The 25,160-nt window shown below is 41.5% G+C and overlaps 1 protein-coding gene across 2 annotated transcripts in view; it reads right to left on the bottom strand.

The window, feature by feature from the left end:
* Positions 1-25,160, bottom strand: part of RRAS2 (related RAS viral (r-ras) oncogene homolog 2) — an 88,602-nt gene that overhangs the window by 16,990 nt on the left and 46,452 nt on the right. The window contains exons 1-2 of one of the 2 annotated variants that reach the window (XM_021717515.1): positions 21,259-21,269; positions 4,170-4,182 (exon numbers count right to left, since the gene is read on the bottom strand). The exons of the other annotated variant lie outside the window; for it this stretch is intronic. The gene's annotated coding sequence lies outside the window, so the exon portion shown is untranslated. Of the gene's footprint in view, positions 1-4,169; positions 4,183-21,258; positions 21,270-25,160 lie in introns of those variants that run through there. 2 annotated transcript variants of the gene reach the window in all.

Raw genomic sequence — 25,160 nt, 5'->3', positions numbered from 1 at the left:
TCTCTACAATAAATCAAGAAAACTCAGCAGGATGTGGTGGCACATGCCTGTAGTTCCAGTTACTTGGAAGGCTGAGGCAGAAGGATCACCTGAGCCCAGCATGTTGAGGCTGCAGTGGACGTGAGCAAGCCACTGCACTCCAGCCTGGGTGACAGAGTGAGACTCTGGCTCCAAAAAAAAAAAATTAATAAGATAAAATAAAAATTTAAAAGAAAATAATCCAGCTGGGTGTGATGTCTCAAGCCTGTAATCTCAGCACTTTGGGAGGCCAAGGTGAGGGGATTGCCTGAGCCCACAAGTTCGAGAACAGCCTAGGTAACTTGGCAAGACCTCATCTCTACAATAAATCAAAAAAAGTAGCCAGGAGTGGTAACACGTGCCTGTAGTTCCAGCTACTTGGAAGACTGAGGCAGAAGGATTGCTTGAACTCAGCAGGTTGACGCCGGGGTGGCTATGAGCGTGCCACTGCACTCCAGCCTAGGCAACAGAGTAAGACTCCAACTCCAACTCCAAAAAAAAGAATCCAAGATAGAGTCTATTCCCCCCGTCCCCCACCCCACCTCCTGCTCTTACAAACGGACATTAACTAGGACGCCTACACATCATCCTCCTTTTGTTCTGAGTATCTCAAAGCCCCTTTTCCCACCTGCACCTGCTTGTGACAAAACCCAAGGGAATGACTTGGAGGAAGACAGCCTAATGCTGGGAACCAGCACCAAGTGTGCTGAGCCTTCTTCAGGCCCTGGGCTCCTGGCAGTGGGGCCTGCTGGCTCTGGTGATGGAGCACTCTTAAGCGACAGCCCCTAGGCATGGTGACCTATGACAACACCAGACAGCTACTCAGAAGGAGCATCCTGAACAGGACAGTAAAGAAACCCCTGGCTTGGGGAAGGAGTAAAAGAGGATACTAGTCAGAGATTGATACCATAACTTTGTGTATTTATTTTATTTTTGAAGGACATTTTTGACATTTTATTTATATTTTATGGGTAACTTTAATAAGAATTCCATATCTATAATCCTATTTCCCTTTTGGTTTCACTTAAATGCATGATTTATTGAACAAAGTCTGTAAAAGAAACGCAATAACTTTTAGCAGAAAGGCATCTCCACCATCACCCTACTCCCACTTTAAAATGAACAGGTGTCAAGTCACTTGACTAGCCTTAAGAAATAAACAGACAGGTATCAAAACAACCTGAACTTATTTTTTGGCACCCACACCTCTTCAAAAGGTAACTAAAATTGACAACAATATTATTTCTACCCCATACTATAAACAACATAAAACTGCAGTCTTTCACCAAGCAAGTGGGATAAAGCATCTCCATATATATATGAGGTATATGATTTGTTGCAGTGCAGTGGCACACTCACAGCCACCATGGCCTCGACCTGCTGGGCTCAAGTCATCCTTCCATCTCAGCCCTCCAAGTAGATGGAACCACATGCACATGCCACCATGCCCAGCTAATTTTTTTATTTATTGTAGACACGAGGTCTCGCCAATTTGCCCAGGCTGGTCTCGAAACCCTGGGCTCAGGCAATCTTCTCGTCTCTGCCTTCCAAAGTGCTGGGATTACAGGTGTGAGTCACTGTGCCCAGCCTCTTTATACTTTTTTTTTCTTTATACTTTTTAAGATGAGTTTTCTAAAATGTTTTCACACAGCAATCTGATACTTCTTGCCATGATTTTATCTTGTGAAACTTGAATTTCTGACTAAAAGAGCTATGCTGTCTCAACCACTTTGGACTAAAATATAATTAACAGGCAAATATTAAATATATTTTCATAAATGTTCAAGTCATACATAATAGAATTCTCTAAATGTGACAGTGTTTTACAATGTGAGACTAAGTTAAGACATTAACATGTATAAAAGACTGTTGATTTATGGAACTTTGAAGTCCATTATAATAAATTGTTTTTCCTTTTAGTGGCTATGGAAGTTTCTTTAGATGCCTTAGCTCTCGAAATACAATCTTAATATTATAAGAATTTTGACACATTGCTAACACTGATAGGCATTTATTCTACTCACATTAACTTTTAAGACAAATTAACTGTTGAGATGTCTGGTATTTAGCTCCACATCTCATTTTTGTTGTGTTCCATTTTCATAATGTGTCTATTGAGACCATCATCTTCCTGCTGTTTTAAAGAGCCATCCTCACTGAAAGATTCTTCCTCCTTAAGGAACATCACTCTGGGGCCTGTCACAGAATCAAAAACCCCTTTCCTTCTCATAAGTCTAGTAAGCCACAGGTCAGAATATGCCTAAGACAAGTGCTCACTGTGTGCAAGTAACAATTACAACCATCACCTCCCACCACAAAGTCTTAACATTTTTGTTACTTAAACTTGGGTTCCAGATATTTGAGGCAACAGATCTCCAATAAGAAATCAGCCTTGGCAGGTCACGGTGGCTCAGCCTGTAATCCTAGTACTTTGGGAGTCCGGGCAAGAGGATTTCCTGAACCCGGGCAACTTGGTGAGACCACGTCTCTACAATAAATCACCAAAAACTAGCTAGGCATGGTGGCATGCATCTGTAGTTCCAGCTACTTGGAAGGCTGAGGCGGAAGGATAGCCTGAGCACAGCAGGTCGAGGCTGCAGTGGCCATGAGCATGCCACTGCACTCCAGCCTGGGCAACAAGAGTAAGACTCCAACTCAAAAAAAAAAAAGAAAGAAAGAAAGAAAAGAAATCACCCTCTAGTGCTGGGCAATCCTAGGCTTAATGCTCCTTTCAAGCTGTGGGACCTGCGGCAAATCACATTACCTCTCTAACCTTGACATCTGTAAAACACAGACAGTATCAAAACCTTGTGAAGCAGATAAAATGAAGTATTACATATAAAGTGCCAAAACATACCGACAACTAATAAATGTTAACCAAAATAATAATTGTATTGCTTTTGTCAGGCAGTTACATAGTCTGAACTAGTGTTTCTATTCAAGTATAAAGATGTGCTAATCCTGGGAGTAACTGTAATAATTCCAGTTCTAGTTACACCACAGACCAACCATGTGACTTCTCAGACTTAGTCTCTAAAGGCCATAAATCAAGATAAAAGCCCCCCATCTGGGGTTCTGGAAATATTTTCTGGATCTGAAGAGTAATTACACAGGTTTATACATAAATAAAAGATCCATCAATCTGTGTAAGATTTGTGCACTTGTCTGTAAATATATGATTATACCTCTATAGGATATATAAATTAAATGGCTCCCTCTTGCCTACAGGATTCAGTGGTTTCTTTACCTAATATGCAAAGTTTGATCTGTGCTGTTCACCATTCAAAGCCCCATTTTCCACTACTTGAAATCCTTCAGTCAATTGTTGTCACTCTCTTGATGTCACTTTGTGCGACAATTATATATGGGCCAACTACTACATTCTCCATAAAGACAAGGACTCTACCTTCACAGAGCCATTGCCTTTTATACAACATCCAGTATTTGGACTATTACTGGGGTGACAGAATTGAAGTGCTTTAACTGTACAGCCAGGCTCAAGAACAGAAACAGTATGACATGCCAACACCAAATTTGTTGAGAAGGCAACAAAATCTAGGCAGTTAATACTGCAGTTATGCGTAGAAACTATGTATACATTCGCTTACAAAAGTGGAGCCCCAGCTATTTACCAGGAAAGAAAACAATCTCTCTCCTGAAGTTGAAAAAAGTGACGGACCACAGCTCAGAAAGGATGATCTATAGTAAAAAGCAAGAGGGGAAAAAAAAACCAAGCTGGTTAATCTTGCCTTGAGCTGGACAGTGGAGGTTTGGGCAAGGGCAGGGAAGAAGGGTGGACCCAAGGATTCAAAAGAGCAGTGAAGGGAAAAGAAGGGTGGAGAGAGTACAGTGCTTTACTGATGGCACAAGAAAAGATCTGAGTCAGATGAAAGGCAGGACACTTTCCAGGTAGAAGGAAGGGCAAATGGACTTCAGTCTCTTTAAGGTTGTCAGGAGGCATGGAAAACCATTTAGGATTAGAGAAGTTATCCCACTCAGAGCCATTTCCCCTGATAAAAATCAGGTATAAGTAAGGTTGTCAGAAGCACTTCATAACAAAAAAGTATTATGCCAGGTTAAGCAGGATATTCCTGGTGACATGCCACTAGACTGCACAGCAGGGGCTCTGGTTGGTCTCAGAGAATTGCCACCTCAGTTATCTCTCTATTAAAAGAAAATAGGTTACAGACAAAAAGGGGGGGGAGAGGGAGGAGGGGGAAGGGGGAGAAGGGGAAGGAGGGAGAGTCACCTCCTGCATTCAGAGGGCAGGTGGGAACAACTCACTTTCCCCAAATACCCAGCTACAGGTGAAAGTGCAGTTCCCAAACACTGCCACAGAGTGGCACCTGGTCTACATACTGGGACTGGAAATTTACTGGAGATGATGGGAATCTCAGTGACTCTAGCATTCTGGGTTAAGTCTACTGCATATAGAAAGGATACTAGGCTAAATCTAGGGCATCACTGGGGAGTTGTCAACAAATAACACGGCAGCCTTAGGAGTCCTCTAAAGCCACAGGGTGTAGAAAGGGGAAGGGGAAGGGAACAGAGAGAGGAAGGGGAGAAGAAGGAAGCAGACTAAACAAACAAACATGGGAAAACCTTGTTAAAAAGGGTAATGTGTGTATGTTCTCGCTCTGTACTTCTGCATATGCCTGACAATTTTAATTTTATTCTGGTAGTAGCACAAAAGGAAAGAATCAGGGATGTTTATTTTAGCCCTGAGTTTTCACCTCACACTATTCAAAACCAAATCACCTAAAAGCCTGATATTTTTTCTTGCTCAGAGCATTTTCCAGTTTTTTTCTCTCTCTCTGGCTTCCTCCTTCCCTCTCTCCTTCAGTAACATATATATCTTAATTTTTATTTTGTACTTTTATTGTCAATTCTCCTCCCCTCCAAACAGAATCTAAGTTACATGAGGGCAGGGACTTCGTCAGAGAGGTGAAGGGATCTGTCCAGTGCTTAAACATCAAATCCCCACAGATCCAGCACCAAAACTGATCCCAGGCTCTGTGGCCAAGTCTCCTTCCACTTTACTCCTCTCTCTGGGTGTAAGGTCCACTCACACTCACACTCACACTCACACTCATCCACACTCATCCTCATTGAAAGGTGAAATATCCTCAGACACAATTATGGCAGTGACCAGTGATGGCACATTTACCATGTGACAGGCATATGATAACATTACCTTTTATTACTTCATAAATATTACCTTCTCCTTTAATTCTCCCAATGACCCTTTCAATAGATACTCCCTTTTACAACCTTTTTAAAAATGAGGTACAGAATCATGTTACTTCTTCAAGGGTGCCCAACTAATAGACAGTGTCACTATAATTTAAATCCAGGTCTGCCCTATGCTCAAGTTCTAGAATCATTGCCGCTTAATAAAATTTCAATGTTTTAAAATTCTCTTATTGCCCTCTAAAATGAAAAAAAAAAAAAAAAGAAGCAAGACTGACAAATGTTCACATCCTTTTCTTCTCCTTCTTGAGCTCCTGCTAAGAGAGCTCCCTCTGCCCCACACTCCACAAAGAAATCAAGTTGGGAAACAAGCTCAATGCGAAACGTGTCATTCTCTGCTCCCTCCCAGTTTTAAGACAGCATTTCCCTCAAGTTGCTTCTATCTACAAAACACATACTGTTTTAAAAATTAAAATAAAATAAAGCAAAATCTGAGCTCATATAAGGGCCTGTGTTCCATTAATAGAGGCATTTCTGTGGTGCCCACTGGAGGCAGCACAATGGGAAGAAAGTGCAGGCATGGGCTCTGGAGCTGGGGAGCCAATCTGCAGGTCCAGGTGCCGTCCTATTCGCTGAATGCTCGAGTCTTTGGGTACACTGATCACCCATTTCCTCAACAAAAATGGGTGAGAACAGGATTAGTTTAAGGAGGGCACATCCCAATGCCCACTTCAGAGAAGACAGCAAAGGATGAGGAAAAAGGAAAAATCTCCCAGGGAACAGATGCAAGAACTGCCCCCACTCCTGGGGGTGGGAGGAGGCCCAGTGATGGCCGTGCACCCTTCTTCTCCTCTTCCAGGCCAGGAGTGCTGGCTGATTGCCCCATCCCTGTCTTACCACTGTATGCCAGGTGTGCCTGACACACAGGCCTGGACACAGCGCTATCAGTTGTACCAGCTGTGGGAAACCAGAGCAGCTCATTTAACCTATTAGAACCTCAGCTTCCTCGTCTATGAAGTGAAAATCACACTAACTGCAGGATCATTGTGAAAAGTAAAAATAGCACATGTGGAGTACAAAGTCCAGGAGTTGACACCCCTAAGGGTATTAATAATTATAATTATAATCAAGCCTAAATCCCATCTCCTTCCTTTGCAATGCCTTCAACACTCCAACCAAAAACGAAAAAAAAAGAAAGAAAGAAAACAAAAACAGCAATTGTAATATCACCTTACCATTAAGGTAAGTCTGGATTTTCCCCAACTTCAAATATTCTGTCTTTTTGATAAAAGTTGAAACTTTGGGGCCAGGTGTAGTGGCTCTCACCACTTAGGGAGGCCAAGGCGGGAGGACTACTTGGGGCCAGGAGTTTGAAACCAGTCTGGGCAACAAAGTGAGACCCTGTCTTCAAAAAAAATAGAAAAATTAGCCACATGTGGGGGTGCATGCCTGCAGTCCCTGCTACTTGGGAGACTGAGGCAGGAGGATCGCTTGCGCCCAGGATTTCAAGGCTCAAGGGGTGGTGGTAAGCTTTAATCGTGCCACTGTACTGCAGCCCAAGAGATAGAATGGAACCCTGTCTCAAAAGGTTTGTGACTTGGAAAACATGTATACCAAGCTTAATGTATACTATGTAATTAACACTTACAATTTCCTTTTACAATTGCTTATCTCTTCACCTTTATGTATATTTGTGTGTATACATGAATGGAGGAATAAATGATGAGCTAAACTCAGCAGGGAATAAGCATAAACCTTTCCTTCCAAGTCCTTCTGCAGGCAAGGTTTTCCTTGCTCCTGAATGAAAATCTAAGACAAGTCTCAATTTTTTCCAATCATTCTTTGATTATAAATATTCTTCCACCCCAAGAAAACTGTAATTTCAATAATTGTCTCAATTGCATTAATCAACACTCGCCTAAATTCTTCTCCCTAGATCGAGCTGAGAATACAGCAATCAGGCAGGAGTGGGGGATGGGATGACACCATCATCTCCTCCCCACCATCTCTGCATCTCTTCTACCCTCAACAAGGCTGTCTCTGGCTCCTTCAGAGTGGGAAAAGAAGTGAGGAGGATGGGGCATCAAAAGGCCACATCAATGAAATCTGATGTTCATGCAACATTCTCAGGAGGGCCTGCGGGTTTCTACCCTCCACATAAAATTCCCAGGCTTTGAACCCTTAACTCACAACACTTCAGTTCCCTGAAGGTAGGTATGGGCTGAGTGTGCAAAACCAGTTTAAGGCTACCCCAGGTGCAAGTCCTTGAAACATGAGGATAACTTGGTACCTACTGTTTTATTCTCAGTCTTTGGGGTTGCTACTGAAGTTTAAATGAAATAAGTGTTCCAGTTAAAACTCTGCTACATATGTCCCAGACCATATAAAACTAGATTTGATGTGCCCAAAGCCTTGTTCATGGTTTTTAGAACTTTCTTAGTTAAGCAACGTACCCTGCATGTAGTTAGAATCTCAAAATATCTGCTGTTGGGAATATCTGTAATGGGGAGTGAGGAATCAATTTCCCCAAGTGCAACAGGAACCCAGCTAGCTAGCTATTTTCTAGCCTCTATTTTCTAAAACAAGAGCAGTGCAAATTCCTCTGGTAACACTAGAGAAGACTGCAGCAACTTCAGGCAGCTGTGAGCCAGAGCTGGGCTCTTCCCTGTGTCACTTTTTAACAGCAGCTGTCAAGTCACAGAGAACCTTTGTTCCCTGCACCACCCTCCCTTATTTTTATGTCAAATGTTTCCAATATGCCTGATATTCCTTCACTCAAGTACAGATTTTACCAGACTGAAATTAGTATTTCCTTTAACCTAACAAGTATAATTACAGGTGTCTCTATAATTTCTCCCCCAGAACACTAATGCACAATAATAAAAGCTGCAATAAACCCAGTAATCCTCTTTGTTTCTTTTTAACAGAACTTGGTGAGCCCTTCAATCAATGCTGCCAATGGTCTCAGACTATCTAAAGCGGCCACGTGCTTTTGATTTGCCTTTTGTGCAATTTCAGCTAAGATACATGTACCTCATGTATAGTATTTAGTTGCAAGCGAATGGGCCTGTTAAATATCAGCAAAAGTAAGTACAAAGTCAACTTACAAACTGGTTTCTATCACAAAAGTGTGACGGTAAGTCAGTTATTGGATGCCCATTTTCCTAGGAAAATGGTTTTCTAACTTGTGGTTCCGCCCATAGGCCAGACCACAAAAGCTACTACTGACTATGGTCCTGGCCAATATCAGCTCCAAGTTCTAAGTTAGCCCTAAGCAAGATTTTAAGGAGGAAAAGCTTATCTTTGGGGCACACGTTGAACAGCCTGCCTCCTGATCCTGCCCTAATTCCCCACTACCACACTCTTCCCTGGCTTTAGCCTCCATCTGAAAACGTTCTAGATACAAAAACACCAACCTCTCTTCCCAGTTTTCCCAAATTAAAACCCTCAGGAAAGCTAGATCTCACCACAGGCACCAGGTAGAATACAGTCATCCCTCGATATTCACTGGAGATTGGCTCCAGGACCTCCTCCGATACCAAACTCCGGGCATTCTCAAATCCCATAGTCAGCCCTTCATAGAGGAAAAGTAAGCCCTCCATATATGTGGGTTTTGCATTCTGTGAACACTGTATTTCCCATCAGCATTTGGTTGAAGAAAGCTCACATGTAAGTAGTATCAGGTAGTTCTGCCCATGAGGAAGAGTCAACTATGTTATCAGTCTCGATGACAGTGCAGTGTGTGGTTGGAGACAACTCACCCCTCCTGTCAACCAATGCTTGCTCTTTTAAAAAGCAAAATGAATTCTTAGTAGCATTCAGGCACACATGAAAGAGAAAAAGAAAAGCTTCAGATGCTGTGAAGGAAAAACCATTCCAGGGGATAAACCACGGTGTTGTGATGCCAGTTCCCTGAAGGGCACTTGAGCTTATTACGCGCAGTTTTTATCCTTCCAAACACACGTTTTAAAGAGAAAGAAGAGAGAAGGGCTTTCCTCTTTCTTTCTTCCCCTCCCTCCACAACCCTACTACAACTTATAAAACTAACCTGTTGGCTGAACAGCATCACACAGAAATGTTTAGTTTTGAATGCCAAAGAAGTGAGTTGAAACACCATCAATGAGAGGGAAGGAGCCTTGCCATGGCTCCAGTCACTATTCACATATGCAAATCATTGTAAGACAAGCTTAACTCAGGTACTGCTTACATACCTACATATGTATCTACTATTCATATATACAAACCACGTGTGAGAAAAGCTTAACTCAGATACTACCTACATTACCTCATATTTATCCTTTAGAGTTGGCATAATATTTAGAAGCCACTGAGCAATATAAGCCAGTGACCTATTTCATGTAACATGATAAAAGTTTATTTCCCTTGAACTATTAAATATTTGGTTGTCAGCCGGGCTCAGTGGCTCAGCCTGTAATCCCGCGCTTTGGGAAGCCGAGGTGAGTGGATTGCCTGAGCCCGTGGGTTCGTGGCCCACCTGGGCAACTTGGCAAGACCTCATCTCTACAATAAATAAAAAAATCAGCCAGGCGTGGTAGTGTATGCCTGTAATTCCGGCTACTTGGAAGACTGAGGCGGAAGGATCACCGGAGCCCAGCAGGTTGAAGCTGTGGTGGCCGTGAGCAGCCACTGCACTCCAGTTTGGGTGACAGAGTGAGACTCTAACTCAAAAAATAAATAAATAAATAAATAAATAAATAAATAAATAAATGTTTGGTTGTCTTCATGTCTACATCACCCACCCCATGTTATTGTATCATTTCAACAGACAACATATAAAGCCTAAATGAAGTTTTAAGGATAAGATTTAACAATTTTATAAAAGCACAATGATGACAGGCACACACAGAAGTAATTAATAAACTGAGAGGGCTCTTTATAAGAGCCTAGTTATACATAATATGTGGATATTAATAAATTCTTCAAACCATCCCCAAGGGAGACTTGAGTAAATCCCATTAACATTCTCTTTCACACCAAGACCAAATCTTTCTCGTGTCTTTCAGTTTTTGCCTTGACTGACCCTTGCACTCCTAGGGAAGGTACCCATCTACCTTTATCCTTTCCACTCCATAGCTACTACCTTAGTGAAGTTAGCCTTCCTTTCATGTGTGAACCACAGCTGCCTAAACAGCATAATACTGACATTACTTTCAATGAACAAGACAGTCCCTGACCTCTAGGGGCACAAAACTGTCCAGGCTTAGCCTGGGCCCTACCTCAGTATCCCCTCCTTCTCCCTACAGGGGTCCTTCCCACACTGGGGTCCCCTAGGTTCTTTCTGAAGCTCAGCCACATCACAGACCTCAGGACCACTACAGACCTGAAAGCACATCGTCTCAGTATTGATAGCTTTGTGACTCACCTGACCTTGACATGATACTACAATACTGAAAAGTGCTTCTGTTTTATTCCCAAACCCCAATAGTACCATTTTTCCTCCCTCTCCTTCACTTTCCCAGTCTACACGTGTGCCAGCTTCATTCTACCCTGCTCTTTTCTTATACTGATAATCTCCTAAGTAATCTAGAACTTCCTAGAACCAGGGTCTCATTTTATCATGTTTTTAAAAACATTACTGGGATATAATTCACATGCCATAAATTTCACTCAGAGTATACTAATCACTGATTTTTAGTCAGCCACAAAGTGTGAAACCATTGCAATGATCTAATTCCAGAAAATGTCCACCATCCCAAGAAGGAGTCCCGCACTCACTAGTCGTCACTCCCCATTTCCCTCATCCCCTCCCAGCTCTGGAGCCACTAAACCACCCACCTACTTCCTGTCTCTATAGGCTTGCCTGTTCTGGACATTTCATATAAATGGAATCATACCATATGTGGTCTTTTGTACCTGGCTTCTTTCACTCCTATGTTTTCAAGGTTAAAGCATGCTGTGGCATGTAACAGAACTTCACTCCTCATTCCTATTTGTGGGATGCCACTGTATAGATATAGCATACTGTGTTTATCCACTTACCAGTTGAGACAGTTGGGTTGTTTCTACCTTTGGGCTATTGTGATCAATGCTGCTATGAATATTCATATACAAGCTTTTGGGTGGACATTTATTTTCATTTTTCTTGAGAACATATCTAGTAGAATTGCTGATCATACAGAAACCGTCTAACATTTTGAGGAACTGCTGGTTTTCCACAGTGCCGTTTTACATTCCCACTACAGTGTTTGTGGGTTCTGACTTCTCAGTATTCTCACTACACCTGCTATTAAACGTCTGTCTTTTCTATTACAGCCATCCTAGTGGGTGTAAAGCAGTATCTCATTGTAGTTTTGATTTGTATTTCCCTATGGGATGTTGAGTATCTTTTGTGCTTACTGGTCATTTATATATCTTTTTTGCATAAATGTCTCTTCAAACTGTTGCCCATTTTCAAATTGTGTTGTCTTCTTATTGTTGGATGCTTATATATTTTGGATATAAAGCCCTTATCAGAAACATGATCTGCAAATGTTTTCTCCCACAACACCATTCTTAACAGTCTCCTGCCATAAATGAGTATACAGCTCTTAAATCTCAACCCTGGGTCAAACTCCTGTTACCCACCAATAATTCTCCAAAATTCCAACTTCCACATACTCAGACTTCTAGGTTACACCAGCCCCTGTGCTTCTTGGATCAGTTGTACGATCCTCCCACCATGTGGTGGTTCTACTGTGCTGACTGTGGTCTAGAATGAAACTTCCACTGCTACACCTACCTCTCTTTCATACCATCTACCCACTCCAATCCTGGGCTTCCTCTATCACAGTGAACTTCCTCTGCCTATACCATGTCCTAGCACAGTTCACTTTTCCTGGTATGATAATTTAGCCTTTTCTGTCAAACCTAACATGCCACTGATTGTAAGACATCATTATTTTATATGCAAAAAAAATTATCAATACATCTACAACATGTCTTTGATTACAAAACACTGACTATGAAATCTCAACTTCAAATATACTAAAAGGTAAGGGGGAAATGTGTGCTTTAGAATTGAAGACATACAGTAGTTCTAGACAATTATATTTGTATAGCTGCTATTATTGTTCCCATTTTACAGGAGAGATCACTGAGGCTCAGCATTAGATAACCTGCCAAAAGTCTCAAAGTCAGTAGGTTGGTGGAACTGAGATTCAAATCTGGTCTAACTCCAATACAATACTCCTTCCATTATACTTCCTTTAACCTGCATATTAACATCAAAGCACATAGCCTGTACCAGGTTAAATAATAAATACTGGCCGGGCACAGTGGTTCATGCCTGTAAGCCCAGCACTTTGGGAGGCGGCCGCGAGAGGACTGCCTGAGCCCAAGGGTTCAAGACCAGTCTTGGCAACTTGGCGAAACCTCATCTCTACAATAAGTCAAAAAATTAGCTGGGCGTGGTGGCACATGCCTGCAGTTCCAACTTCTTGAAAGGCTGAGATGAAAGGACTGCCTGAGCCCAGGAGGTCGAGGTTGTAGTGGCTAAGAGTGTGCCACTGCACTCCAGCCTGGGTGACAGAGTGAGACTCTGACTCAAACAAAAAAATAAACAAAATAAATAAATCCTGTCACTCTTTAAAATAAGTAATTTTTTGGGGGGGGCAGGCACGGAGGCTCATACCTATAATCCCAGCACTTTGGTAGGCCGAGGTCAGAGGATTGCCTGAGCCCAGTCTGGGCAACCTGGTGAGACCTCATCTCTACAGTAAATCAAAAAAATTAGCTTGGCATGGTGGCATGTGCCTGTAGTTCCAGCTACTTGAGAGGCTGAGGCAGAAGGATTGCCTGAGTCTAGCAGGTTGAGACTGTAGTGGCTGTCAGTATGCCATAGCACTCTAGCCTGGATAACAGAGTGAGACTCCAACACACACACAAAAAATAAGTGATTATTTTTAAAATTATAAACTGTTATGGCCAGATAGAAGAGACAAAAGCAGTTTTAGTCAATGTGAAAACACTTCATTTTTATGTAAGAATAAAGGCCTAAGTATATCAACATTAAAAATATAAGAACAAAAATTAATTGGTCCAGCAATCTCACTTCTAAAATAACACTATTGACACATCTGCACATGTAAGAAATAACATATGCAAGACTGTTCAACACTGAATTGTCTTTAACTTCAAAGACTGGAAACAACTTAAAATGTCCCTCAGCAATTGATTAGTTAAATTATGAAATGTTCACTAAATATGAATACAGCCATTTAAAAAGGAATGACTTCATGTACTCATTTGGAGTAACCTGCAAGATATGTTGTTAAATAAATACACACAGTTTACGTATTTGTTTTATGTACATACAATATCTCTGGAAAGACACACAAGAAACTGATTAACTTCTATTACGTGTGGAAAAAACTAGGTTGCTGGGAGACATGGGTGGGAGAAATAATTTTTTTTGTAGCTTTTGAAATTCGAAATATGTGAATGAGAGAGAGAACACAAGAGTTCTGGAGGACCCAGACAGATTAAATATAAGCCCTTTGTAATAAAAGCTAGGTTCTAGTCCCAGTTCTCCCAGCAACTAAGTGACAGTCCCAGATGAAAAAGCCTCTTTCAGCCGGGCTCAGTGGCTCAGCCTGTAATCCCGTGCTTTGGGAGGCCGAGGTGAGTGGATTGCCTGAACCCGCAGGTTCGAGACCCACCTGGGCAACTTGGCGAGACTTCATCACTACAATAAATCAAAAATTAGCTGGGTGTGGTAGTGTGCGCCTATAGCTCCAGCTACTTGGAAGGCTGAGGCGGAAGGATCACCGGATCCCAACAGGTCGAGGCTGTGGTGGCCAGGAGTGTGCCACGGCACTCCAGTCTGGGCAACAGAGTGGGACTCCAACTCAAAAAAAAGGAAAAAAGAAAAGAAAGTCTCTTTCTTGGCATTTGGCTATAAATGAGTTTGCTCTTCATGATATCTCAAGACTCTTCCCAGCTCATAATTTTATTATGACAATTAGTGCCTATAATGTTTCAAATATAATTTATAGGTGCCATCAAGAACTTCTGTTTTAAATTGGTGGTATACATAAAGAATATCAGTTTTTGAAGAAGGGGTGTGTGCTCAAAGCCCTAGCTCTGCTTCTCTGTGGCTATAGGATTTGTAGCAAGTCACTCATCACTGAGCAGGCTTAATCACCTGCAAAGTTCAGGTGATAGCTACTTTCAAAAGTTTGTTACAAAGAGGCAAATAAGATGTGTAAAAATTGGCCAGGTGTGGGGGTTCACATCCCAGCACTCTGGGAGGCCAAGGCAGGTTGGACTGCTTCAGCCCAGGAGTTTAAGATTAGCCTGGGCAACATAGCGAGATCTTGCCTCTATAAGAAATAAAAATAATAATAAGGCTGGACTCGGTGGCTCAGCCTGTAATCCCAGCACTTTGGGAGGCCAAGGTGAGTGGATTCCCTGAGGCCGCGGGTTTGAGACCTGCATGGGCAACTTGGCAAGACCTCGTCTCTACAATAAATCAAAAACTAGCCGGGTGTGGTAGCACACGCCTGTAGTTCTGGCTACTTGGAAGGCTGAGGCGGAAGGATCGCCGGAGCCCAGCAGGTCGAGGCTGTGGTGGCCGGGAGCGGTCACTGCACTCCAGCTGGGCGACAGAGTGAGACTCCAACTCAAAAAAATAAAAATAAAAACAAGTAAGCGGGGTGTGGTGGTGGGCATCTGTAGTCCCAGCTACTTGGGAAGCCGAGGAGGAAGGACTGCCTAAGTCCAGGAGGTGAAGGCTGTGGAGAACTATGAGCATGCCACTGCACTCCAGCCTAGTGGCAGTGTGAGACCCTGACTCAAAAACAAATAATGACACATGAAAGCTTTCTGTAAACTTTATAGCCCCGTATGAAATAAAAATCACTGTACACAGACTCCCCCTTCCGATATTATGAAATATAGAAAAGAGCATGGATTTGGGAGCTGGTCAGACCTATCCCCCTTTAATTGTTATATGAGCTTAGGAGAATATTTAATCTCTTAAGTCTCAGTTTCCTTACCTATAACATCAACAAAAATAATTGTTTTGGAAAGGGCTACTGTGAAGATTAAATGTTATTGTAAAGTACTCAGAGCCGGGCTCGGTGGCTCAGCCTGTAATCCCGCACCTTTGGGAGGCTGAGGTGAGTGGACTGGCTGAGCCTGCGGGTTCAAGACCTGCCTGGGCAGCGAGACCTCATCTCTACAATAAATCAAAAAATCAGCCGGGCATGGTAGCGCATGCCTGTAATTCCGGCTACTTGGAAGGCTGAGGCAGAAGGATTGCCAGAGCCCAGCAGGTCGAGGCTGCGGTGGCAGGAAGCAGCCACTGTACTCCAGTCTAGGCGACAGAGTGAGACTCCAACTCAAAAAAAAAAAAAAAAAAGTGAAGTACTCAGTACACTGTTTAGATCAACATGGGTATTTAAAAACTGGTTCTCTTCCTCCCCAAACTTAGAAACAAAAGACTGTCCCGTGAGCAGGTAGTAACTCACTTCTACCTAGAAATTTTCCTTTCCAGAGTCTGGGTTGTTACTTCTGTTTTCATTTCATTTCCCCTCTTCCACTGTTCCCTACCAATATCCTAACCTCAATTTCACTTCTCATCTCTCCTAGAGCAGAGGCTAGTCTGTAGAAGCACAAGGAATCATAAGGGAATCATAAGGGAGGGGTTCTCACAGCCCACGTTCTCCTAAACTGCGAAAACCTCCATATGCATCTTCCTTAAGTTCACTCGCCAACCCACTCAATCTACAAACATTCACTGAGCACTGACCATGGGCCAGGCATTGTGTCAGGATTTGAGGATCAATCCCAAGTCATCACAGGACTTGTGGTTTCTTCAAAGATTGACCACCAACAATGAGCAAACATAATATATACAAGGCGTTGTGAACTCAAGAAAAATGAAAGGACTGGCAATAGCAGGAGCGAGTAGGGAGGAAGTGGCAATGTGTAAGATGTCCAGAGAAGGCAACACTGACAACGTGACACTGGAGGAGGAAATCCTAGATCAACAGAAGGAGCTCTGCATGCTGTGATCTCAGGGTAGGTCATTCCAAGCAAAGGGAACATTAAGTTAAAGGCAGTGAGGTGCAAGTAATGTGAACAACATTGGAGCAACAAGGCGGCCAGTGTGGCTACGGCAAGACAAACAGTAGGAAGAGCGGGTAATAAGTTCAGAAAATCAACAGGGAGGCAGGCAGAGCCTTGTAGGCCACAGTGAGGACTCTGGATTTTATCCAGAGTGAAATGAAAACCACTAGAGGGTTTGAGGAAGAGGAGTAAAATGTTTCAACTTTCTTATTAAAAGTAACACTGATGCTGTGGGAAGACTGAATTATAGGGAGGTGGTCATGGGTGGAGGCAAAGAGACTATGTACGAAGCTACTGCAGGCTGGGTGCAGTGGCACCCAGGATTTACTTAATTATAGGAATTAAGTAGCCTGGCATTCCAGCACGTTGGGAGGCCAAAGAGGAAGGATCATTCGAGGCCGGGAGTCAAGACCAGCCTGGGCAACACAGCAAGGCCTGTCTCTACAAAAAATAAATGAAAAAAATTAGCCAGGCGTGGTGGTGTACACCTATAGTCCCAGCTATTCGGGAGACTGAAGCAGGAGGATCTCTTGAGACTGGGAGTTCAAGGCTGTAGTGAGCTATGATCATACCACTGCACTCCAGTCTGGGTGACAAAGCAAGACCCTCTGTGTAAAAAAAAAAAATTAATTAATTAAATTAAATTTTATAAAACCCACAAGAAGCTATTACAATAAATCCTGAAGAGAAAAGGGCAGCTTGAACAAGAGTGGCAAGAGGAAAGGTGAAAAGTGGCCAGATCGGTGTGTTTACAAAGGAGAGTCGTTAAGATTTGTTGATGGGATGGGTGTGGATCCGGAATCTGTCAGAAAGGACTCCAGGAAGATGCCAAGTTTTTTGCCTAATTAACTGAAAGACTGGTAGCACCATTTCTTGGGCCGGGATAGGCTAGTTGGGGTAGGGAATGGAGGCAAGAATACAGAGTGTTTCTGTACATTTGTTCTGCTAGATTACTTAGGAGACACCTAGTAGAGAATGAGTTTAGAACTCACTAAAAAGATGGGGTTGAAGACAAAATAGGGAGTCAGCAGCAGATCGACAGTATTAAGTCATAAGACTATAACAGACAGAAAGAGAAAAGAATAGGGACCATGACCTGGGGCACTCCAATGTTAAGAGGTAAGAAATATGAGGAAGATCCAGGCAAGAAAACTGAGAAAGGCCCATTGTTTTGTTAAGCACTGGTCAGATCATGTATTCTTTGAGTTATGGCCGCCTCCTCTACCTTGGGGAGGTGAATCTCTATCTCTACCTCTACCTCTCTCTCTCTCTCTCTCTCTCTCTCTCTCTCTGAATCTATCTCTATCTCTATCTCTCTCCCCCCTCCCCAATTTACTTTCTAAATAAACTATATTTTCCAATCTAAAAAAGAAAGAAAACTGAGAAGGAGCAGCGAAAATAGTAGAAAGAGAACAAAGAAAAAATGGTGGCCAGGAGTCTAAGAGAAGAAAGTATTTCAGGGAGGAAAAGATAAGCAGATAGCGTGAATAAGTCAAATAATTATTATACTAACAGTGACTGCAAATACCCCTCTGGCATTTGCTGCATACCAGGCACTGTTCCATGTCTACTTTACAAAGAAACTAAAGAATCAATAGATTAAATAGGGTGACCATATAATTTATTGATAAACTGAGACTGAAAAGGGATGTTAATGAACCAGAACATAACAGGGAAACAGGGGACTGGTTAAATGAATTATAGTACATCCACCACAGAATAGTAAACAGACATTAAAAAGAATGAGATAAGTCTTTATGTATGCATTTCAAGAGTGTCCGTGACATATTAAGTTCGTTCATTTAACAAATATTTGTTGTGTACTCAGTACCCAGAAGCTAGGATATATAGTCCTGAATAAGAATAAAACTGGCCTGGTTCTGGCACTTGTGGAGCTTACATGGAGACATATGGGTCTACAGCACAAATGCAGAAATCAACTTTAAGCCTATATCACTATTTTATTTTCCTAATACAAAGAACTGAATTCCTCATGGCCTTCATCTCAAAATGGGAAAGGAGGAGAGAGGCTCTTACTGGAGTTTCCCTCCAAAGCAAACCTGGAAGTGGCAGTCTATTCACACCAAGAACCCCTCCCCTTCTTACTTCTGATTATTTAACCTGATTCATCCACCTAACAATTCTCAGTAGTTTTTATAAAATCCCATTTTACAGCACACAAATGTAAATCAGACTAGATCACTGGATAAATTGAAACTCTTTTACGTGGAGACAAGCATGATTCATATCAAAAGGAACCATCCACATAAACATTCATCTTACAAAAATACCCAAGTAAGTTTAAAAAGTCAAGAGCTAAATGACACATGTTCTCAGAATTTAAGACCTTGCTCACACCATTTAAAGTCACAAATTATAGCTTATCTATGTGTGTTCAGTCTAATTTCATAGTAAAAAGAATGCCACATCAATTGTAAACCACATGAAGAGAAAGTAAATATGTAACTAAATTTTGAATCACATTTAGATGCATATAATGTAGGTCAGATTCTATAACTATTATTCCACTTAGTAAAAATACTTTCATAGTGCTTATTATCAAATTCAGGAAGAGACTGACTCACTGAAGTGAACTGAACAGTGACACCCAAAAAGATACATCTAACTCCTAACCTGTGAGTATTACACCTTGGAAATAGGGTCTTTACAGTTGTAATTAAGTTGAGATCACCCTAGACCTAAATCCAATGACTATTTTCTTTTTAAGAGAACGGAGAGGGGACCGGAGGGAAAAAAAAGAGAAAGGAGAGGGAAATTTGATACAGAAAAAACCCAGAGGGGAAGGTCACATGAAGGTGCAGGCAGAGACTGGAGTGATGTGTCTTCAAGTCAAGGAACACCAAAGACTGCCGACAACCACCAGAAGCTATGACAGAGACCTGGATGCAAGTCTATCTCGGGACCTCCAGGATGAACCAATACTGACAACAACTTTATTCTGGAGTAAAATAATACATCTTCACTGTAGAAAATCTGGAAAATCAGTAGGAAAAAGTTGTAAACCTTTAGAACCAAAGCTATCTTCACAATTTCTCAACTTAAAATGTAAAACTAGATGTAATGTAACATTTTTTATCCTGCAAGCTGGATAATCCTATCTTAAACTGTTCAAATAAGGTCTGTGTTTACAATCAAGTTTATATGACAGCTAAAAAACTATGAAATTGAGAGTCTACAATGGAAATTATAGCCTAATTTTAAAATAAGCCTTATAATTGAAACATATAAATGGGAACTACAACGAGAGTTTTATTGTCATGGGGGTTTCCACAAGGTGCTTTCCCTTGATCATTTTGGGTCCTAAACTGTTCTGGTCTCTAATCACATTTACATATCAACTAAGTTCTCAATTTTAGAAATAATATGTACAGAAATAGGGGCAGAAAAGCAATAGATGTGGATCAAAATATTAACAAATGTTATTCAAGAGTTTTTGAGTAATGATCTTCCACATTTCCATTACTTTTTTTTTTTCAAAAATTAATTAGATGGCATAAAATAGAGGAATACTTAACAGTTGCCATGCAGTAACAGTACCAAAGGTTGAAACACTGAACATGAAAAACAGCTTGAAAATTTTGCTAAACCAAACGTCTCAATGCAGGCACATTTTTTGTGTCTCTTTTTTTTTGAGTTGGAGTCTCACTCTGTCACCCAGACTGGAGTGCAGTGGCCGCTCCCGGCCACCGCAGCCTCCACCTGCTGGACTCCGGCGATCCTTCCGCCTCAGCCTTCCAAGTAGCCGGAATTACAGGCATGTGCTACCATGCCCGGCTGATTTTTTGATTTATTGTAGAGATGAGGTCTCGCTGCCCAGGCGGGTCTCAAACCCACGGGCTCAGGCAATCCACTCACCTCAGCCTCCCAAAGGCGTGGGATTAGAGGCTGAGCCACCGAGCCCGGCTTGTGTCTTATTTTAAATCGCCATGTTTTGTTACCTAACTTCAGCTAAATTTTTAGACTAAAGCTCCACCATTTAAATATGTTTATCCAAAATTACAAAGCACCTCCACTCCTTAAGTGTGGGCTCACGTAACAACTTCCTTCCAAGTAATACACACGGGGTAGGGGTGGGGGGATTAACTTTATAGTAAAACCAGACAAGCATTACCTCATCCAGGTGATCAGCATCAAGGGCCACAAGTCATGTTGACAATAGGTATCCTTGATATGATGTGATAAAAATGGCACTTTACCTCTATGGTCTTTCTCCCCAAATCCCATAACACTAGACCAGGCATGAGAAAAAACACCAAATTCCAATAGAAAGGCATTCTACAAAATACCTAAGAGTACTCCTCAAAACAGTCTGAGTTGGCTGGGTTCAGTGGCTCAGCCTGTAATTCCAGCACTTTGGGAGGCCGAGGCGACTGGATTGCCTGAGTCTGAGGGTTCGAGACCAGCTCGGACAACTTGGTGAGACCTCGTCTCTACACTAAATCAAAAAATTAGCCAGGCGTGGTAGCACGCGTCTGTAGTTCCGGCTACTTGGAAGGCCGAGGCGGAAGGGTCGCCAGAGCCCAGCAGGTTGCCACTGGGCTGGCCATGAATATGCCACTGCAAACCAGCCTGGGCGACGGAGTGAGACTCCAACTCAAAAAAGAAAAAAAACAAAAAGTGGGATCCTAGAACAGAAAAAGGACATCAGGTAAAAACTACAGAAATGTGAATAAAGTATGGATTTCAGCTAATAACATATCAATACTGGCTCATTAATTCTAGCAAAGGTACCACACAATGTAAGGTGTTACTGATAGAGGAACTGGGTGCCAGATATATGAAAACTTTCTGTACTATCTTCTCAGGCTCTTAAAAAAATAGTCTACTAAAAAAATTACACGGCAGTCATTTCTAGAAAAATGCCAACTAAGGTCCTAGATGAGGCTTTTCTAATCACCCACATGTAAAATCTTAATTTAAAGAAAACAACTAGATCCACAAGGCACTTTGTTCTGGTACTAAAATTAAATCTATGTTTTAGGTTACTCAGACTCAAGATAGAGGGAGACCAGTCCAACCCCACCTTTTCAAGGAAACATTTTATTTACTATAATAAGAATGTAAAAACTCGAAGTCTCATAATCACAGAGTTATTTATAAAGAATATTAAATTAATAAAAATAACCAAAAAATAGTCGTTCAGAAGAGAAGACTTCTAAAGCTCAAAGAATAATTCAAAACACTTACTAAAAGGCCCTGAGCAGGAAATCTGGCCTTTCTTCTACCATCTCAGACTAAATTATATGCCTCTAAACACAATGCCTCCCTGTTTCTGCATTTACATAATGGAAAGTGATGAACTGGCACCGTGTAATATCCAAAGGATGCTCCCCAGAAATAACCTATTATAAGTGGCAATATAGTATTCTTACTTCTTTACTTGCGTTGTTGGCAAGGCATGCATCAGAAGGAAAAGAATCATTCAAAAGAGAAAGAGAAGGGGTACAGAGGAAGGCAAAGTCAAAATAGCATTTAATTACTTATCAGCATTTACCAAACCCTCCTTTTTACATCTCCCCCTGCAAAAGTATCCTGATGAAACTCATTTCAACTAACAATTATTCATATGATCCTAAACATTACTACTCCGTAAGTCACCAAATTTAGGGTTCTAATTGCAAGTCACACATTGGAGATAAAAAAATGAGTATCAGCTCCTGCCCTCAAGGAGTCTACTCATAGTCAAGCAAGAGGCAAGACAAGAAAACAAATACCATCTTTTACTGACTCTAGAATACCGTTAACTGGAAGATGCATCTTAATTACAGAGATGTTAAAATAAGTATCCTTTTAAATGTATGCTTTAGAACGGCAGAGATACTATAGTTTGTGAGTGGTAAGTGCTAGAGCAGGCTTAAAATAAGATACTATGGAAGCATAAATGTGAATGTACTATTCTTTGGGGTGTTGGGGTTGGGGTGTGATTCAATCACATAAATTACTGAGAAACAAAATTCAAGATTTATACATCTTACCTGGAATAGATTTATTTGCAAAATACAAGACAGACCTGTAAGGATGCAGAGCATCTTTATCAATAAAGTCTTAAAAGCCAACATGAGTAAATTCATATTGACATTTCACTAAATTATTCAGAAAACAAAATTCACAGGTAATTACTTTTAAGAGACATAGCCTTTTTATCAATAAGAAAGATGAGAGAATTTACCACTTTTTCCTCTTGATCTTTCCCTACAAATTATTGCAAACTTTTTAAATGTATGAAGCAGACAATCATAAAATACACCAGATTTCTAAGAGAATCCAGAAGGTAGCAGGAAGAAGGAAGCAATCGTTGTTGTGATGTCTCCCCCTCAGTTAGTGCTAGAGACCTACTTCATACAGGAAAAGAAAACAGTCTTTGCAAACTCCTTGAAGGTCTTGCATATGAACCCTAGGGAAATACTTGCTGAATGAATGAATGAATCGCTATCCTAAAAAATCCTGTATGGATGTTACTTTTTTTTTTTTTGAGTCTGTCACCCAGACTAGAGTGCAGTGGCATGCTCCCGGCCACCACAGCCTTGACCTGCTGGGCTCCAGCAATCCTTCCACCTCAGCCTTCCAAGTAGCCGGAACTACAGGCGCGCACTACCATGACTGGCTAATTTTTGACTTATTGTAGAGACGAGGTCTCTCCAAGTTGCTTGGGTGGGTCTGGAACCCACGGGTTCAGGCAATCCACTCACCTCGGCCTCCCAAAGTGCTGGGATTACAGGCTGAGCCACCGAGCCCAGCCGTTACTTCTTTTAATACTCAAATGCCCAGGAATGACATAGTGCCTGTTCAAATAAGTGTCCTATAAGAGAAGCAAACCCTTCTCTCACAGAAAGGTTCCCAAGACCAGTCCCATTGGCTCTATCCTGGCTCCTAGAGCTGTGGTCACTCCAACTCAGCTGAGACAGAAGAAATGTTTCCTGAGGAAGACAGTGAGTGCTCAGGAAAGATAACCCAACACAGACATTTTGTTGATTATTTCAGTCCCCACTTTTGGGGCTACTCAAAAGTAACTATAAATCAGACTTTAGGTAAAATTAAGTTTTATACTTCAAACTCCTTCACGGAAACATATCTGTACATCCTGAGTCACACGTACTCTCTTGGCAACAATACATCTAAAGGATTTATTATGTGCCATCCATTAAGTGCTTTACATATATTAATTCAGTGTATGAAGTGGCACTCACTACTGTCTCCATCTAAGAGGTTAAGTAACTTGCCCAAAGTCACACAGCTAAGAAACTGACTCCCAGCAGTCTAGCTCGGTTCTGTGGCCCGAAACACAGTATTACAGAGAGCTACCTTCAGAAAGCAAAATAAATGTATTGTCCTTATTTTCTCGAAAAACATGGAGTAAAATGTCCAGACTTCTCAAATCCTTCTCCCTACACACCTCAGTCAATCCTGATATTTGGCAAACATGTCAACACGGCAAGCAGGCAAGCTTTTCCTAGGTATGTGAATATGATTTGTATTGCAATAAAAACAGATATAAATTATCTAGGCTTCCTCTGTCTTCCAAGAGCACAAATAACTGCAAGTTTACTATATATAAAGAAGGATTTCTCCTCCTTCACCCTTAAAACAATGTTTAAGGCCAGGCAGGGCCGCTCACTTATAATTGCCTATAATCTCAGCAATTTGAGAGGCCAAGGTGAGAGTATTGCTTGAGCCCAAGGGTTCAAGAGCAGCCTGGGCAACTTGGTGAGACCTCATCTCTACGATAAATCAAAAAATTAGCCAGGTGTGGTGACGTGTGCCTGTAATTCCAGCTACATGGAAGGCTGAGGCAGAAGGATCACCTGAGCCCAGCAGGTCAAGGCCACGGTGGACATGAGCGTGCCACTGTACTCTAGCCTGGGCAATAGATTTTTTGAGATTCTGACTCAAAAAAAAGAAAAATATATATATAGAAGTCAATGAACCTACCCAAAAGACATGGTGGAGAAAAGCAAATATCAGTTTTGTTTTTCGGAGTGCAAAACAGTTGTGGGATCAGAATAACAAAAACTTACAGGATAAACTAGCCAAACAAAAAAACAACCAGACATGACAAAGGAGATTAGTTCCAGTCAACTCATACCATGAATCTTAGATCTCCAACCTTAAGGCACTCACAAGTAAGCTGTCAACCCGCAAAAGAAGAAAGAGCTTGATGAAGAAATGATGATAAAATAAGCTAATAAAACTACTGAACAACTCAACTGAAGTTATGTTACATTTTTACAATGAACTAACCATCATATAAAGAAAAGGGAATGATACCAGAAAAAAAAGTCGTATAAAGAGTTAAGTAAAGGTTTTCTTCCTGCATAATTCAATTTGTTTATTTAGTTGTAGCACTGCCCACCCACTACACCCCACAAAAAAGCCACATTGATTTGAGGTCACTTTACCGCCTGCTATTTCCTTTGCAGTGAGTCTGCAAAGTTGTGATGCATGGTGCTGATCTTATTCATTGAACAGAAAGCAATTGAGTGAAACACACAAGCAACCAAACTTCTGGCACCCTGTAAAACCACAAGAGAGCAAGATCTTTTTTCCCAGGTTCTAACAGATCTTTGTAGAGCTGCTTTAAAAAAAAAAAAAAAACAGCAATATACCTAGAATGGCTGCATGCTTGTCTACAGTCATGTGCTCTGTACCAAAAGCCAAAGGTCAACTAACCCTGAGACTGGAAATTAACCAAGACAAAAATCCTAAATGGGCTTCTTCATTTAAGCAGCTCTCATTTACTTATTCTTTCATCTAGCTAATTTCAATCTATCCACAAAGCACAAGCAGTAGACAGTTTTTCCAATAGAAACTCATTAACAGGCAACCTCCTCAGGTCCTCCCTCCACCACCCCCCCCCCCCCCCC

This window comes from Carlito syrichta, unplaced genomic scaffold, assembly GCF_000164805.1.
Source record: "Carlito syrichta isolate Samal-C Ts95f unplaced genomic scaffold, Tarsius_syrichta-2.0.1 Scaffold309824, whole genome shotgun sequence".
NCBI classification, from domain to species: Eukaryota; Metazoa; Chordata; class Mammalia; order Primates; family Tarsiidae; genus Carlito; species Carlito syrichta.
The sequence above is the reverse complement of the archived record's forward strand: the minus strand, read 5'-3'. Positions and strand labels throughout refer to the sequence as shown.